The following is an 18,108-nucleotide window of genomic DNA, read 5'->3' on the forward strand; positions in this document are numbered from 1 at the left end:
CCATAAAATTTGTTTGGTTCTCAACTCTGCTTACTCACTGAAGAAATCCCCATTGTCCTTGATGGAAGAAACATAGTATTAGATAAAAAGTTGAAAAAAACATTATCTGAAATATTTTACTATCTGTGTGTGTGTGTGTGTGTGTGTGTGTGTGTGTGTGTGTGTGTAGATGGGTGTGAAAGACAACTTTGTAGCTTCTTAGTTGCTGTTTGCCTTGTCTTTTGAGATATGTTCTCACCAGCATGGAGCCTGCCAAGTAACTAGGCTTGTGTGGCCAGTAAGTCCTAGGGATACCTCAGACGTGCTCTAACATGCCTGGCTTTTTTATGCGGATTGTGGAGATTTAATGCAAGTTTTCATTGCTTGCAACACAAACACTTTACTAATTATAACCCAAGCCCCCTTAATATATTTAAAAGAATCTGACCCACATTTAGGTTTTCCCTTTCACTCAGTTTTTGTTTGGTTGTTTAAGAGGGAAGAAAAAACAGTTCAGGCCAGGCATGCATTCGTCACTTTTAACCCAGCACTCAGGAGGCAGAACTCTAAATACTGAGTTGCAGGCCAGCCAGAGATACATATTGAGTGAAATCCTGTCTCAGGAAAAACCCACGAAGTCATCATTTACAGTAAGCAAGTGAACATGAAAGGGCAGAATTTTAATCTGGCCTTGGCTACCCAGAATTTAAATTCTCTGGGCGTGAGACTGGAAAATCCGAATTAAACAGTAAGGCAACAGTTTCTGCATACTAAACCCCTAAGATCCCTGTCCTAAACACACCATACTTTAAGAAATGTTACATAGAAAACAAAGGCCTTTAGGGAGCACAAAACTAGGTATTATACACTCCCCATCTTGTAAAAAGAATTCCAAACCCCACCCCAGAAACCAAGATGCAAATCTCGGCAGCTGCCCTTAGAAAGTAAAAAGCCATGCCATTTAAACCAGCACAGGAAGTCATACATGTGGCAAACAAAAAGCTACATGGTGGGAAAGAGGCTTTAAAGAATAAGGAAGCCCAGAGTATCAAAAAGGGGTAGGGAGGAGTGGAATTAGGTTGACCAGCCACAGAGAAATCCAAATCCCATGGATGCTCCTAGGTACTGCCTCAATTATGATTTAAAGAAATCTCAGCTTCTTAAATTTTTTCAACAGGCTTTCTCTGTGTAATCCTGGCTATCTTGGAACTCACTCTGCAGGTCAGGCTGGCCTAGAAGAACTCAGAGATCCACCGCCTCTGCCTCCTGAGTGCTGGGATCAAAGGCAACTGCCACCACTTCCCAGCTAAAACACCAGCTCTAAGTTTTTGAAATCCAAATTAATCTGTACTTGCTTTATGTTTAATAATGGTTTGTAGGACTAGCTTTCAGCTTAGACTAAATGAAACACAAAAATAAAATACAATAAGCAACTTAAATAGGCTACCAAAAGTTCAATTCTTATTTCTTTGTTGTTAAGTGTAATAGAACATTATTAAAGTCTGCACTAGTCTTCTGCAACCAACAAGTTTGCAGCAATGGCTCCCCTGCCCACACTATTTACACTTCAAATAAAAATTAGTTCCTTGATAATATTTCCAAGCGCTTAACAAGTAATTTGGTTACTGGCTACCATACTGGAACAACAGAGTATCCACATCTCTGCAGTAAATTCTCATGGATTCTTAGAGAGTACACACACAACACCAAACCCAAAGATCAAGCTTCTCAAGTACATTTATGTCACTTACATTTCACTTGTACCTGGCTACAAGTCAAGCAATACAATAGGAACTTAGCAGACACCACTCGGTAAGACCATACCAAAGCAGCTCAGCAAAACCAGCAATAACATGAGGAATGTCATGAATCAAGCCAGAGGCCAGAAGAAAACACTACCTAAATAGGAAAGTAAAGACTCACAGGCCCTTAGGCCAGGAGACAACATCTGAACCTCAACAGTCTACATTCCAGAAGGAATCACCTTCTACAGACGTATACGTGACAAAATGTAAGCAGCAATCATTCCATGTGACCTAAGAGATTGTGTGTGTAGGAAATAATGAAATGAAAAAGTTGTCATTAGCTCATTAACGGTCTTCTGTATTGTACTCATGAATCCACTAAAGCATTAAGGAGTCAGCAAATTTCATGTCAATTCATATACCTTTTAATACCATCTAAGATAAGTCAGGTGATATTGGAGATCTCCATCTGTAGGCCAATAATAGGAAACAGTTCAGTTTATTAATGATGGGAAGAGACAAGCATTCATGGAGTGGGAAGAAGCCAAACTTCAGGTTAGATTCTCAATAAATCTATTGTAGTAAAGCTCCTGAAGGGGTGGGGATAGAAAAAAAAAATAAAGGCTAACAGTCAACAAGATGTGCTAAGGAGGAATAAAAACTGTAGGGTAAGGGCCCAGCTACAGCCTCAATTTGTGGTGTAACTAATCTGTCTGGTTTCATGACTCATCAGGCTTCTAAGATCAAGAGAGAAAGAAAGCCAGTGCTCTGTCTAGGGATTGGATAAGCCAGCACAAAAAAATGAAAAAAGGGACTAAAATGAGAGAGTGCTAAAATATCTTTTGGTAGGACTGCAGAGGGAGCAGGAGGGACAGAGTGAAGTACTGGGCTCTGTAGAAAAAAATGCTAAAATTCTGTTTATATATTCTAAGTTGCGATACTATAATTTCATGATATAGCAAGGATCTCAAGGGGGAGTATAACCTCGGGTGAGCATGCCTTTAATCTAACTCGATGAAAAATACTCCAAGGCAGATCATAAGCAATAATAACCTGTAGTTCTGCTGCATAAAACCCCAGGTGAGCGCCTAGTCTCCCATTTCTCTCCGTTGCCCCTATTACAATTACCTCCCGACACCAACGAAGCCTCGCCCCTCCAATTTTACACCTGTTCAAGTCCCCTGCAGGGCAACGCCCACGCACCAGTTTAGCCCTTAAGCCTGCCCAGAAGTCTCCCGCCCATCTTCCAGAAAGATCACGAGGGAGAGAGGGGGAAGGGATTCTTCCAGGCCCGGGGCGGGTCTTTAGAAGACGGGAGGCTGCAGGGAACTCCCAGAAAGGTATTGCGGCACTCCCCTCCCCTGCAGAGAAGGGTGCGGCCCTCTCTCCGCCTACTGCACTGCGGCTCCCTCACTGATTGCAGCTCCCACGAAATTTTAGAGAGCAAGCGCTTCCTGCTTCCAAACCGGCCCGACTGAGTCCCCCGCTCCTTCCTCCACTCCCCGGAGCGCGCGCCGCAGGTCCGGCTCATCTTGCCCCTCGTTCGGCAGCAACTCTAGGAGGAACCGCGCTCGCCCCCGCCCCGCCGCCCGCCCGTCCCCGCCCCCCAGCGCGCGCGCTTCCTGCCACGTTGCGCAGGGGCGCGGGGCCAGACTCCGCGGCGCGGGGACTCGGGGAGGGCCGGATCCTGCGAGCGCCTCCCCGCCGCCCCCGCCAGCCCGCCCAGGGCCTGAACTCGCAGGAACGCGGGCCAATTGCAAGGGCCAGTTTTCTGGGCCCCGGGAGCCAATCAGACGACGAGGCCAGGCCGGCGGCGGGTAAACCGACTCCCCCAGAGGAAGGGGAGGGTGGGAGGCCGCCTGGGCGCGAGCCACTTTCGTTGACCCTCCCTCCCTCCTCTCCCCTCCCCCGCCCCAGGCCGGCCGCGCCCGCACGTCCAGCTCTCCTCACCCCACCTACCTCCCGCCCCACCCAGTGGGCCTAGCGAGGCAGCCGGCGGCTGCGCACTCCAGCACCCGTTTAACTGACAGGCGCTTCACTCCAACCACAACACGCCATTTGTGTTTTCACACACGGCGGGAGGAGAGGAGGCCAATCAGTGACGAGACGTGCACCGGAAGCGCACCTCCGCTCCCCCGTGGGAGCCATGGCCGCGTCCGGTGGAGATTTTTTTTTCCGCTCCCTTCTCCCTCCCCCTCCGGTTGCTGCGGGGCGGACCGTAGTCCTGACCGCCACCCGCCTGCCCCGTCCAGCGAACGGATCGCGCCCAGCGAGCCCGCCAGGCGATTCCGCTATCCTCGAGGGCCCGCCGCACCCGCCCGTCCCCGAGACCGCGCCGCGCCACCCTCCCGCCAGAGTCCCGATCCCCTACCTAGCCGAGGCTCTCTGAGGAGCCGGAGCCCCAGAGCACAGCCTCTTCTTTAGGCGGCCCCCCGGCAGCCTCCGCTGATTGGCGGCGAGCTGGCCAATAAGTGCGGGGCGGTGGGCGGCGAGGCCAATGGCGCGGCGGGAGGGGGCGTGTCCCGCGTGCCCCTGGCGCCGGCACTGGGAATCCCCGTGCGGTCAGTGGCGTTTCCGCTCGGGCAGCGGGCTGAGTGAGCTGCCGCTGCCGCCGCCGCTGCCGCCGCCGGGGGAGGGGCGGCCGCCGCCCGCCTGCGCTCAGAGACTCACGCAGCCCTAGTCCCGCCAGTCCGCCAACACAGTAGTGCCGGCCCCCCTCCGCCCCTGGCCCTCCCCCCTCCCCGCCTTGGGCTCGCTCCGCCTTTCTGCCCCCCCACCCCCACCTCACGGGTACGGGCCATTCCCGGCCAGGAAACGCCGTGGCGCCGCGTTGGGCCTAACTCGAGTCTCGCTGCCTCCCGGGAGTGCCGTGCGCCGCAGCCCGGGCCCAGGCCCCGGCAGCGCCTGGGTCAAGGTAAGGGTCCAACAGAAAAAGAGACACCGAACCACACGACCGGTCCCCGGGGGAAGAAGGGTCACCTCAGTCTCCCCGCGTTCCTGCTCCTCGGGATCGTGGGCCTGGGCCTCCCAAGGCTGGTAGCAGGAGGATGCTGTCCTTCCCATCTTCTCGGCCACCCTTACACACCATTGCACCCCTCTTGCCCGGGGAGAAGGGCTCCTCTTAATCCAGTCGACCCTACTACCCTTTTAATGTCTTCCCTGGGTCAGGACTCTTCCCCTCCCCCTACTCTGGGCTCCCCTTTTTTTTCCTGGGCACTGCCTACTCCACGTTTATACCCTTTTCAGGAGAGGCCTCTCGCACCCTGCTCTCAAAATACACAGGCATACTTTTTTTTTCTGTCCCTGAGACCCCCCACCTCCACCCCCTGTTCTTGAGGCCTTGTGACAACTCTGATCGCTCGGGGGCCCAGTCCTCCCCTCCATAATCTTCCCGAGTGCCTCTCCCTGCTTCTCGAGTCCCTATCTCAGATGGCTGCTGCTTTTTCCCTTACCAAAGACATTACCTTCACCACCCCCACCTCACATTCTTGGATTCCCTGTGGCGTGTTCCTCAGTATCCCTGCGATATCCCCATTGAATTTGTAGGGTTCCACTCTGGAATTGAGCCAGATTTTGTCGTTTTCCGTGCCTAGGGCGTGGAGAGCGATCCTTCAGAACGACTTTAAAGCCGGGGGGGAGGGGGGGGATATGTCCCCCTCGTGAATTCTCTTCCCTTATGCGTGCAGGCTAAGATGTGAGGTGAACGGTGGTGGGCAAAAGCCCTGGTTTTCGTCGGTGAATCGCGCTGAGGGAAAGTTTTAACTGCTGGGAAAGCCCCTTCTATGCTAATTTATTCTATGGAGCGCCTTTGCCTTTTTCATGCTCAGGAATAAGGGATCTTTCTCCTGTGTTCTGATGCTGCAGCCCGCTCTACTGGTCTGGGTCAGGGGTGCGTGTACGACCTGCATTTTCTGCTTTCTCATGTTACTTGTGTAATGTGTTCACTAGCAACTCATTTCTTGCCCAGAGCTATGGACGCCACTGGGTTTTGTCTATACCTGAGTTCCTTTTTCCAATTTTTCCTGTGCTTAGAATACTTACAGAATTCAGCTTCTCTAATTTCCTTCACACTTTGCCTAAATAAATTGTTTTTAGGTGACATATTTGTGACCAAGGTCATGTTTACATTACTTCCTTGGGCGTATATTAAATAGCTGTACTTTTGATTGGGGAAGATCCTGGTGATTGTTATGAGCTTTTCCAGGAGGAGATTTGTGTGCAACGTTTTGAAGGGAAAGTGCTTTTGATGGTTAGTTTTCTATTAATAATAGTTTTAGGTCGCTAGGAGGAAAGCTGTAAGGGGTGGTTTTAGATGTGTTGCAGTCTGACCTAGGACTAAAGCAGAGAATACTGACATAATCAGAGATTTCTGAGCTTGGAGGACACAGGAATTTTTTTCCCTTGGATCTCTTCCAGTTTTCTCAGGATCATTAGTTCTCTGGCCAAAATTTGTGGCCAGTTATGGGATTAGAGCCTTTAAGGTTATTCAGATTGTCATGTGTAGAATACTGAATTATGTCCTTTCCTAGGACACGACCCAAGACTCTTGTTCTTAGCTGTAAATTTAAATTTCATCACTGAATGTTTGGAAAAATTGGCTTTCTAAAAACCAAAGCTTAATACTTGCTCCTAAATTGCTGGTTTAATTAAAAACGAATATTTGGAATTTGGTACGTGTTGATTTTTCTAATCAAAGATCTCAGTTTAAAACTGACGTTTGGATTGTTTCTTTCTAAAATCATATGTCCAGCCCTTCTAGCATGGAGCGCTGGTCAAAAAAAAAAAGTGTCTTAAGAAGTGGGGGTGGGGTGAAGAGAGGTTGCTCCTGTGTTGGATCACAGGAGTGAGTATACAAGGCGGCAGCAGCTGCTGGCTCTGGAGCTCTGGTTGCTACGTGAGAAGCTTGAGTAGTGCTGGCTGCTGTCTCCAGGGAAGGACAGCAGTGCAGCGTCCATTAATGCTGTTGGCTGCAGGGAACTGCACTTAGGCAATGGCTGCTCAGGACTGGAAAGAAACCTTGCTTGCTTTCCTGGGAAATTGCACTGCTGAGCTGGTTTGCTTTTTGTTAGTGAAGAGACCAGAATTAGCAGTTCGTAACTGTATCCATTTATGGATAGCCCCATCTGAAAACTGGATCAAGTTAAAGAGTTTGGGTTTTTGTTTGGAAGAGGGGGTTGGCAGATTTTTGTTATTACCTGAGGTTTTATACTTCCATGGGACTAAAACGTTCATTAGTGTTTTGATCTTTTAAAAATCCTTTTGAAGACTAAAGTAGTATTGTAAAGATGTCTCTGAGTACCAGAATAGGGTGAAGAGGATCTTTATGTTCTGTTTTTGCAGTGCAACTTACATGTTTTCCTCTATATCTTAATTGTTTAAGTTAGTTCTGATTTGTATGTGTCTCTCCATATTAGGCCATATTTACCTTCGTGAACATCTAAACATCTGACTATAATTGGAAGCCTAAACTAAAAAGAGCTACTTTTGGATTAATATTTAATTTTTTGTTCTTATTTTCTGTATTAATCTGTAGACCCCTATAGATTAGATAACTTCACTCATGTTTGACCTATAAATTGGATTAATCGTCTATGTGTTGGATTATAGTCTTTCCACCGAACAAAGATGTATCTTGACAGTAATCCATCAGAAACACAGGAAAAACCAGAAGGAATAGTCAGAAATTGAGTAAATTTAATGCAGGATAGTAAGAAAGCAGCAAGAGTCCCTTCTAACTTTGGATACCCGCTTCCATCCGAACAGAACCAGGATGATCTCTAATTAAGCCCAATAGTTTTTCTGACGGAATATTTGAAACAGAACCATCACCCAGGCATGTGCAACACATAAAATCATGGGTTGTTTTTCTCTCTCTAAGATTATTACTGCAACTAATACCTGTTTGTCCAATTTTGTATCAATGTATCTAAATCCCACAAACATCTATAATTTGTAGTTTGACTCTAGTACTTATGGCAAGGAACCAAGAAACAATGGTGAACATTTTGTCATTCACATAATGTGGTTCATACTCTTTGCAGTGCTAAAAGCAGGTCTATAAAACAAAACTCTTCTTAATGATTATTTCAGGTGGTTTTAATACATTTGTTACATAGATAAGATACTATATCCCATAGGTATGATTTCATCTATGCAGACCGTTTAATAGACTTAGATTTAAGATGCAGGTGTTTTTAGCTTAATTATAATATACAAGTTTTTTAGAAAATAATGACTGTTACTTTGACTTCCTGGTGGGTTTTTTTTTTTTTTTTGGTACTGGGGTACTGGTTGTAGTCTCACTGTAATCACTTTGGAGAATCAAGAGGCTTTTTTCTTAGAAGGGTTACTTGGACTGACATACTTTAAAATACTTATATCTTTTGATATTGTCTAGTATCTAGGAATCTGCCTACTTCTGGAAATTATTCTGACCTTTTTTGACAGTATTGGCTATGTCAACTTTGCCTTTGGATGGAGAAATAAAATCTTCATTGAAATAACTTTGAAACATTAGGCCTTAGCAATCAGTAATTGTTGAGTACATATCAAAGAGAAATTAGATCATAAGTAAAATAAAATTGTACTATAACTTTAGGCTAAATTCTAGTGACTTGTCAGTTTTTGAAATTAAGAGGCCTAGCTAGTTAGTAGTGAGCTTAACTGCAAAGCACCTTGGAAAATGTATATAATAATACAACTATTAGTCATTTATAATTTGATTTAAAATGTTCTTTCAGGCAGACTTCTTAGGAAAATAATGCACCTATGTTATAGATTGGTGGTATTCTGGACTCTAGAGATTCTAAGCCATCTACTGAATGGCATGACCTTCACTTGGTATTGTGTTCATTTCATCTAGTGGCTAGAATCAGGGAAGGTTGCAAAAGGTAAAGAGAATAGCCTTTCTTTCACTTACCTATACTTAACTTTGTTAAATCATGTAATCCTAGGGAAATTGTTCTGTTTTGTATTTAGTTATAAATTGGGTAGAGATGCCATTAACTGTGACTGGCAAGCATCACTTGAAAGTGTTCTTATTCAGTACTTGAAGCGAACTGTGATGTAACTAAAGGGACAGTGACACTAAGTCCAGCGCGCGCGCGTGTGTGTGTGTGTGTGTGTGTGTGTGTGTGTCCCTTCTGAGTAAGGGGTCTGTCCTGCCCCATTCCGTTTACATTATGTTTTATTTTATTTTATTTTTGCAGAGTAATTGGGGAAATTCCTTACTTAATGTAAATTTCCTTTAAGTATCTTTGATATGAAGTCAGGAAACTCAATTTTTGGCTGTTTTGAATCCTTGGTATTTTTAAAACCCTAACCTTATTGGTCAGTTTTGCTCGGAACATACGTCTCCCATTTCTGCATCTCTTCTGTCTTGTAGTATGAAACATCCCAGAATTTTCATTTCCGAATTGAAATGATAGTCATATATGTGTACACTCAGAGTTAAGGATTCCTTTTAGCCTTAATATTATGAATTACAATACAAAGCAAATCAAGAACTGTAGAAATTTCTGACTAAGGAATCAAGTTTTTGATTTATACTGCTGGATCAAAGGAATCAGTTCCTTGCTGCTCTGTTTGAGAAATAGGTGGAAGTATGGGAGGAGCCACAGACTTCTGCAGCAGGATTTGGTGTGATAGAAAAGGAAGATTTTTGTTTCAAATCGCCAGCTGCTTGTGTCAGACTGACTCCCTTATTATGCTTCCAGTAGGCCTGTCAATATGGCCAAACAGCTAGATAAGTGCGGGGCAGGACAAAGGGCTCTTTGCACAGCAGGGAAGCAGTGTTAGTGGGGGAGGGGCAGGAGGTAGGAAAAGCAATAGGAGATTTTTTTTCCCCCCAGGAGATTATTCACTTTGGTTTACAATTAAAGAAACTGTTTTTAGTTCCCACTTAAGCCTTGAATTTATGCCAAGCATATACTTTTAAGCCCAGATGCCATATATTTTAGAAATCTGGGACGAATCTGTCCTATCTTCCAAGGGAAAAAAACAAAAACCTCAAGCATTGTGTGGATTAAAGTGATTTCCCTGTTATGTTCCCTGCCCTTCTAAATAAATGTAAGTTGCCTCCTTACCTTAGTGGACCAGCGCATCTGCTAGCCAGATTTTAGTAAGGATTGGAATGTCATATTCTGTGTGAATTAAGTTTGTATTTCAATACATGCAGTATGTTTAGTTGGGTTTAGATTCGACGGGGTGTCAAATACTGTGTTTTCCTTTGTACTGTAACTACATATTGTTAACTTTGATTTTATTTTAGTAAGAGAAAAAGCACAATCCAACATTCACATGTTTTTGGTCACCATCATGTAAAATGTGTACTGAAAAAGAGTTTTTATAACAGGGCTTTGTAGCTCACATCTGTATGTCCTGTACTCAGGAAACTGAGTCAGGAGGCTCAGCCAAAGATTGATGCTAGCCTGAGCTACAGAATTAGACTCCCCTCTCAGAAAAGAAAAACAACCCCCCCCCCAAACCACACACACACAAAAAGGAAAGCTACCTTATTGTTTCAGTCTGCCTCCTACTTCCTGTAGAATCTGGTATGCTCTGGAGATTATTGTTGCCCCCCCACCCCCAACTTTTTGCTTAGATTCAATCCTGTTAGTTTGTGTTTAGATCTCAGCAAAAGGTGATTGCATCTAGCTTGTTACTTAATAAGAATTATGACGTTGGAGGTGTGTAAGTTATATCTTATAGGCAAAACCATGAAATACTCCAAATTTAGGTTCCTGTTGAAGTTGTTATTAACAGCCTGCCCTGAATCATTTCAGCTACTTTTTAAAGTAAATGTCAAATGTTACATGTATGAGAGTTCTTTTTAAAAATTACATTCACAAATTAGACAGTAGTTATTTAGATTACAAAAGGATTCCTCCTTATAAAGTAGTATATGACAGTTCATTTTCATGAACAGTTGTTTGAAGAGAATTTAATTTTTAGAAATCCTTCAACTTTTTCCAAGATCACATCTGTTGCTCCAATGAGAAAACTGGAGTGCTGATTTCTTCTTATGGATTGGCAAAAAAAGACATGGTTTTAAACTAATATAATATACATTGATCAAGTTTTGTGTCATTTCTCTCTTTTGCTAAAGAAATATAAATGTTGCCCGCATAATATTTTAAGTATGACTGTCTGGGCAGTTACAACACGTAGAATATTTTGGTTTGAAAAGGGAAATTTGAGAGGCTGGTGAGAAGACTCGGTTGATGAGATATTTGTAAAAGGACTTGAAGTCTGTTCTCCAAACCCTTGTGAAACAGCATGTGTGTGATGGTTAATAGATGCTTATAATCCCAGCTCTGGGCAGGCAGAGACAGATCCCTGGGGCTCACTCAGCAGTCGGTCTTGCCAACTTGGCCGGTTTAGGCCAGTAAGAGACCCTGTCTGAGTGTTGACGCAAAAGATAGTGCCTAAGAAATAAAATGACATGACGGTTGTCCTCTGGCCTGAATATGCGCACCCATGTGCACACATGCCCGAACAAGAAAGTAAATTTGTTAGCACTACTGTGAAAAGTTTCTCATCAACAAAATAACAACAGCATGAATAGAAACTTCGCTATAGAAATTTGGATGGTCATTTCTTCTGTTTACAGTCAAATTGATATAGATTATTTCCATAGATTAATGGGACTAAAAGGAAGCTAGTTCTAGTTCATTCTCTACCAACAAACTATTGCTAGCATTAGAGTTCCCTTCGAAAATGTTAGAAATCTCTAAAAATGAGGCTTTTATTGCTTCTTTTACTGAATCTGACTAGAGACCTAAAACAGATCCTAAGAAAAGTGAATTGTAGAAAATTACATCTTGATCCCAGTAATATTTATAATTTACGGCATCCCAAACAGCTAATTTCATTTTCATAAGACCGAGGCAGCAGTAGGCCAACATGGAGGTCGTGCGCGCGCGCACACATACACACACACACACACACACACACACACACACACACACACACGCACACACACACAGCACCTCATCTTGCCGTACAGCTGCTCCACCTTACTTCCTGCTATTATTGTCCCACTACGCCTCTTCCAGCAAAAAAGAAACTAGGACAAAGAGGGGAATTGAATGGGATACTGTAGTTTATATTATGGTAGGTTGTGGATTTGTTTAAATATTCTAAAGCTAATGCTTAAAAGTCTAGTGACAGATATGTCCTCCACTCTTTTCGGAGCTGTTTCAGATTCTTAGCATACAAAAAAGGTTTTAAAACATATAATTCCATTGGCTATTCATGGTCATTATCACTACCAGATGCCACTGTATTATAAAGTGAAATCCATTGTGTATTTGCAGTTTCTATTGGAGATTACCAATGTATACAGTTTGGATTTATGACTAGAATTAAGATTCTTTTTAAAGTTAAACCTTTATATCTTTTGACCTCTTTACCTAATTAAGTAGCTGTTTGAATATAAAAATTTTATGCCAGAGTTCTTTAAGCTTTTTCCAATGCTAAAATGAAATTTTAATTTTTATCATTTTTATTGTTGTGTTCTGGTGCTGAGATTTTCCCTCTCCTGTAATGTGAAGACTTAGGACACCCCTTGCTCCCCATAACCTTGAAGGATGTTAACAATTAGTTTTTCTCTGCATTTATTTATATTAGATTTTTCTTTATTATGAATTGTTGAAAGTTGACTTGTTTTTAAAGGAAAAGACAGTTATATTTATTTTAGAAATAAACATGGTTATTGTGACATTTGAGATATATCAAAAGAGTATTTTTTTTTTTTTGTAGTTTTGAGAATTGAACCCAGGACCTTGACTGTGTTAGCAAATATTGTCCATATACAAGACTGAAAGGACGATTAGAAAAACTTACTTTCATTTAAAAAAAGCAGTTAATATGAAAGAGAACAGAGATGTGCTTTTGAGGCAGTAAGATTGACTACACAGTGAGTATAACATTAGATTGCTGTATGAACGCATTAATTTTATTTTCTCAATGCTGTGACAAGAACTATTTCAGCCATGGAAGTAAATATATTTCTGTGCCCACAGCCTAGAAAATGTTAGCTAAAATGTTTTTTTTTTTTTTTTTTAAAGAACAGAGCTGGAGAAAAAATTTAGAAGTCTAAAGTTAAGTCTCTTTTAAAATATTTGTGCTCTTGTTGAATTTAGTTTTATTTATATCAAATAGACCTTAAATTCATAGTCCAGCAAAAGTACAAAATAAGGACAGGTTGATAGTGTCAAGGCACGTTTAAAAATGCGGCTAAAATATATGAAATTGATGGAATTTTTGTATTTGGGCTATTTATTGAAAGAGTGTGTCTGTATTTAAAATCTTCAAAATCTTTATTGGCTGCACAGTAAATAAGCAGAACTAAATTCAAATACCTTCTAAGAATCAAAACAAGTAAACATCGGCTATATTGCTCTGAAGTTACTATTGCTGTATACCAGGTAGAACAAGTAAATAAGAAAGCAAACTCACAAAGCACTTTTGCTTTGGAATTTTGCGTCTAATTGGCCTGAACCAAATGTTTTTAGGCTTTATTGTATTGTTAATCATAATGTATCCATGATTTGAATAGACCGTGTATGGTGTTCCTCGAAGACATATTTTTTTGAGAAACATGGCTCTGGGTAGATGTAACCTTCCTTTTATAGCCTATTATGAACTGTTAGTATGAAAAGGATGGTATACAGAGCAGCAAGAAGTAGTCATACCCTACTTTATAATAGCAAGCTGGACAGCTCAGGATTAAGAGCACTTCCTTATCTTATAGAGCAGTGGTTCTTAACCCTTCCTAAAGCTGCAACCCTTTACTACAATTCCTCATGTTGTGGTGACCTCCACCCTAAAAATTATTTCATTGCTTCTTCATAATTGTAATTTTGCTACCGTTATGAATCATAATGTAAATATCTGAGTTTTTCAGTGGTCTCAGGCAACCCCTGTGAAAGGTTGTTCAGCAACCCCCAGGAGTCTAGACCCACAGGTTGAGAACCACTATTCTAGAGGATCCATGTTTGGTTCCTAGCACACTCAAGCTTCAGGGGAACTGATAGTCTCTTCTGACCTTCAAGGGAACCTGCATTTATGTGCATATAATTTAACAATAAAATAAATTTAGACAAAATAGCAATGTGCTAACCAAGAGGTGAAAAATAATTTTGGGGGGAATGCCTTAGTTTTTTTCTAAATATGTAATAATAGTAATGCATTACTGTGGCAAATAGTTGTGCAAAAGTTTATTTCCTATGTATGGGTGTTTTGTCTTCATCTGTTTGCACGCACCATGTGCATGCATGATACCTGTAGAAACTAAAGAAGGTGTCAGATTCTCTGGTATTGTGTTTATAAATGGTTGTGAGCCACTATGTGGGTTCTAGGAATTGAACTCTGGTCCTCTGTAAGAACAGCCAGTGCTCTTAACCACTGAGCTCTCTCTCTCCAGCACCCCAGCTGCTTCTGCTGCTGTTGCTTATTATTATTATTATTATTATTATTATTATTATTATTATTATTATTATTATTATTATTATTATTATTGAGACTAATGATGGGAAAGGCAAGTACTCTATAGAACTACATCCTAATCCTGGAAATTTTTTTCTTAAGTTTTTATGAGGAGGGACCATGCTACATCTTAGTCTCCCTAGGACAGTTCCGCTGTCCTAGCATCGTGAGTAGCATGTGGCATCTTTTTCACCCTCCAAAACTGGCCCAGAACAGACCTTCAACTATGGAGAAACTCTTAGTCCCTACCTAGAAAACCATTTTCTCTGCAGAGTTCTGATTCTGTTGTAGAATTTGTCTTTTGGTTTCTTATTCTCCCCTACTAAGTAATTTTTCGAATTTAGCTAGAGATTGGATTAATTTTAAAACTTAATTAGGAAAAGTCTAAATACAACAAAACAAAAAAATGGACTTCCTTTGGTTTTATCAAACTGTTAGTTGAAAATAGCCAGTTTAGGGCTGGGCATGGTGGTCTGGAGAGATGGCTCAGCGGTTAAACAGTAGCTTTTAATTTGAAAATTGGTATTTCTTTTAGGAGTATTTGATTAGTTTTCTAAACTCTGAAATAACCTTACTTAGGATTATGTTGATATGTTATAAATGGCATCTGATTTTCATTATTCTTTTGATTAAATGAATTTAACTAGTTGTTAACAAAGGAGTAATTGGTACATGGCTGAAATTTGAAGCTTCTAACTTGTTTATAGTGCTGTAGTCAAACCCAGGGCCTTGCTTGTCCTTCCTCCTTTGAGTTAAAAGTCTCTGTAGCCCAGGCTGACCTTGAGCTTGTGAATCTGACTGCCTCTAAGTGTAGCTACTCATGTTCCTCCAGACAGTAGGCAGGTCTCTTGTTTTATAAATATGCCAGTGCTTGCTTACTTCAGAAATGTAATCACTGGATGGCTTAGCAGGTAATTAATTCTTGCTGTGCAAACCTAACTAGAGTTTAATCCATGGGACTCAATTAAAGTTGGAGGAAGAGAAGAACCATATCCCAAAAGATGTCCTCTGACCTCCACACCTATACTGTTATGTTTGCACCCTCACACAATAATAAATATTTTTTAAAAATTTAATAGAAAATGATGCTTTAAGGACAGCTGAACCTTAGGAATTAGAGTCTTCAAAGTAGTTATAGAGTACCATTTATGCTGGCCAGTTGTCAGGTTCATTCTTTACCCTGTTGGGATTGTCTGTCAGTGAAGCTTAAGTGCTTGGAGGCGCGCGCGCGCACACACACACACACACACACACACACATTAAAAAAAATAGCCCTTGAGATAAGCTCTCTCAGTAAGTCCCCTGGGATGACTTTGAACTAACAGTGTAACTCAGGTAATAAGGGCTCCTACTTCAACCTCCTAAGTAGCTGGGCTTACAGGTTTCAGGTGCTTGTATTCTTTAATCATAGAAATTGAATGTTTGCTTTTTAAAAGTACTTTTAGATTAAAAAAATATACATGACAGGTTATTTAATAAATTCAGTCTTTTTTTTGAGGTCAAAGTTGAAGAAAACTAAAATTTGTATTAAATGACAGTATTTTAGAGGGAGTTGTAAGAAAGGACAAAATGGCAAACTAAAGTCTTCCTTCAAACAAAAATAACTAGATTATATTACCTCTATATACCTCATAAAATTTTAAATTTGAAATAAAAATATTCATAGAGTTGACCATGGTGGGACTTGGTCAATTAGACTACAGCAGTAATTAACAGAACCAGTAGATATATCTATAATCTGAATATTTGTTGGTGTAGGGTAAGACAGGAAGGCTGTTTAGAGTTGGGCTACAGAATAGGGTCCTGTCTCAAGATAAAAACAAGCAAAACCCCAAACGCAACCAGATGTTTTGGTTTCTCCCTTTTGTTTACTTTATGTATTCTGAGCTGGTTCATCTCCTGACCATCATATTTCCAGTCAGCAACAAAATAGAGTGACTCAATAAAAGAATATTGTGGTCTATATAGATATGTCATATCTTTCTGACTTTGTTTTTGAGACAGGATTTCTCTTTATGTAGTTCTAGCTGCCTTGGAACTTGCTCTGTAGACTAAGCTGAGATATGTCACGATATTTTAAACTTTTAAATAAAGACATCTACAATGTTTAGAAAGCTTGACCAATAGATTGGGGAAGCAGATTTGTTGATTGTTAATAGTATGTTCAATATACACGATCTTACTTTATGAGTTGGTTGAAGTTTTGATAATGTATTTCATTGCCAAATGTTCAGTACTTAACCAAGAAAATTGATCTGATAAATTTAAATATGCCTGCTTATTATTCAAGCATTAGCATAATTAGTTTTTTGTTTATTTTTTTGTTTTTCGAGACAGGGTTTCTCCCTGGCTTTGGAGCCTGTCCTGGAACTAGCTCTGTAGACCAGGCTGGTCTCGAACTCACAGAGATCCACCTGCCTCTGCCTCCCGAGTGCTGGGATTAAAGGCGTGCGCCACCATCGCCCGGCCATTAGCATCATTAGTGACATGGAACAAAACTCTATCAGTTCCTTTGCCTCCACTTGAAACAGTTGACTTAGAAGAAGGAATTCAATTCCTTGTTTGTTTTCATCCAAGCCCCTATTCCTGTTCCTTGCTAGTATTGGAAAGCTTCATACCAAAATTTGGGTCCTTTAATGTGCTTAATTCTCAGAGCCGTGCACTGAGGTAGATTGCAAACAGATTTAATTAGAATGACCACACAGCTAAATAATACAGTATTTCAAATCTGTTGATTCTAAGATCTTTTCTTTTTGGTTTTTTGAGACAGGGTTTCTCTGTGTAGCTTTGGAGCTTGTTCTGGCTCTTGCTCGTCCGTCCCTCCCTCCCTCCCTCCCTCCCTCCCTCTCTCTCTCTCTCTCTCTCTCTCTCTCTCTCTCTCTCTCTCTCTCTCTCTCTCTCACACACACACACACACACACCCCACTTCAGTCTGCCACACAGGTCCTTTTATATGTACTTCCATTTAATGAAACAAAATATTGAAACAATGTGTGCACATGAAGGCTGCCATTAATTGAATTAATCATTTGTACTGCCTGATCAAAGACACAAATGAAACAAGATTTGCATTTGGCTTGGTTTGAATTGCAAAGGGCTTTTGCATCATAGAATGTGGATAGAGAGGAAATGATTGGGATTTTATTGAATATTATCCCTTATATTTGTGATTGCAAATTCTTATTTCCTTGGTAATGGGAGACAAAGGCCTCTTCCAAATATCTATACATTACCAGTCACTTTTGAGCCTCCTTTAATCCAGGCTAGTTCAGAAAAGGACATATAGATCAAAAGCTTATGAGTTTCTGGACACTTTAGATCATATTTTGGGTCTTCACACTTCTGATGAAAAGTTTTATGGTCTTTATCAGATTCTTATGGATATCAGTAAGCACTCCTTAAAATAGTTAAGAACTGCAGGTGCCCTACTAGAATTTGGTTTCTAAGACAGCAGTGTATACCAAACTTAACAAGTTTTTTGGCCTGAAAGGGGACAGGCAATAAAACTACTGTGAAGCCTGCCTATGAAGCAGTTATTGTCTGAGCAAAGAAGCGATTTGTGAATTCAGTTTTTGGTTTTGAGAATTAAAATAACTTTGCTACTAGACATTGGAAGCTGCTTGGTTTTATTTGTGTTAAGACTATTTACCCTTGGTAAGCTTTTAAAAGAATATTTTTTGGAAAGAATTAGTAACATATCTGGACATGATAAAAGACTTTCTAAATTTGAGTTTCAGGAGAATAAGGAATGGTGGCGGCCCCTAAAAACTTTTATCTTTGCCCTTTTTGTTTTGTAAGTGTATTTAGAATACAGTAGATTGAAAGCCAAGTAAGGACCAATATTGTCTCCTTTGAGCAGTTCACTAAAGTAGGGTCAACAGGAATTTGTGAGTGT

General features: G+C 41.3%; 2 protein-coding genes across 4 annotated transcripts in view; one reads left to right on the forward strand and one right to left on the reverse strand.

Moving 5' to 3' along the window:
- Srgap3 (SLIT-ROBO Rho GTPase activating protein 3) overlaps positions 1-18,108 on the reverse strand; it is a 427,924-nt gene that overhangs the window by 400,489 nt on the left and 9,327 nt on the right. The window lies entirely within an intron of this gene.
- The window catches only part of Setd5 (SET domain containing 5), a 76,923-nt gene continuing 63,097 nt past the window's right edge, over positions 4,283-18,108 (forward strand). For 2 of the 3 annotated variants that reach the window (XM_050148536.1, XM_050148534.1), the window contains exon 1: positions 4,283-4,638. The gene's annotated coding sequence lies outside the window, so the exon portion shown is untranslated. The remainder of the gene's footprint in view (positions 4,639-18,108) is intronic. The other variant, XM_050148539.1, reaches the window with a different exon arrangement.

This window comes from Alexandromys fortis, unplaced genomic scaffold (assembly GCF_014885135.2).
Source record: "Alexandromys fortis isolate MF-2015 unplaced genomic scaffold, M_Fortis_MF-2015_v1.1 scaffold_59, whole genome shotgun sequence".
In the NCBI taxonomy this organism is placed as follows: Eukaryota; Metazoa; Chordata; class Mammalia; order Rodentia; family Cricetidae; genus Alexandromys; species Alexandromys fortis.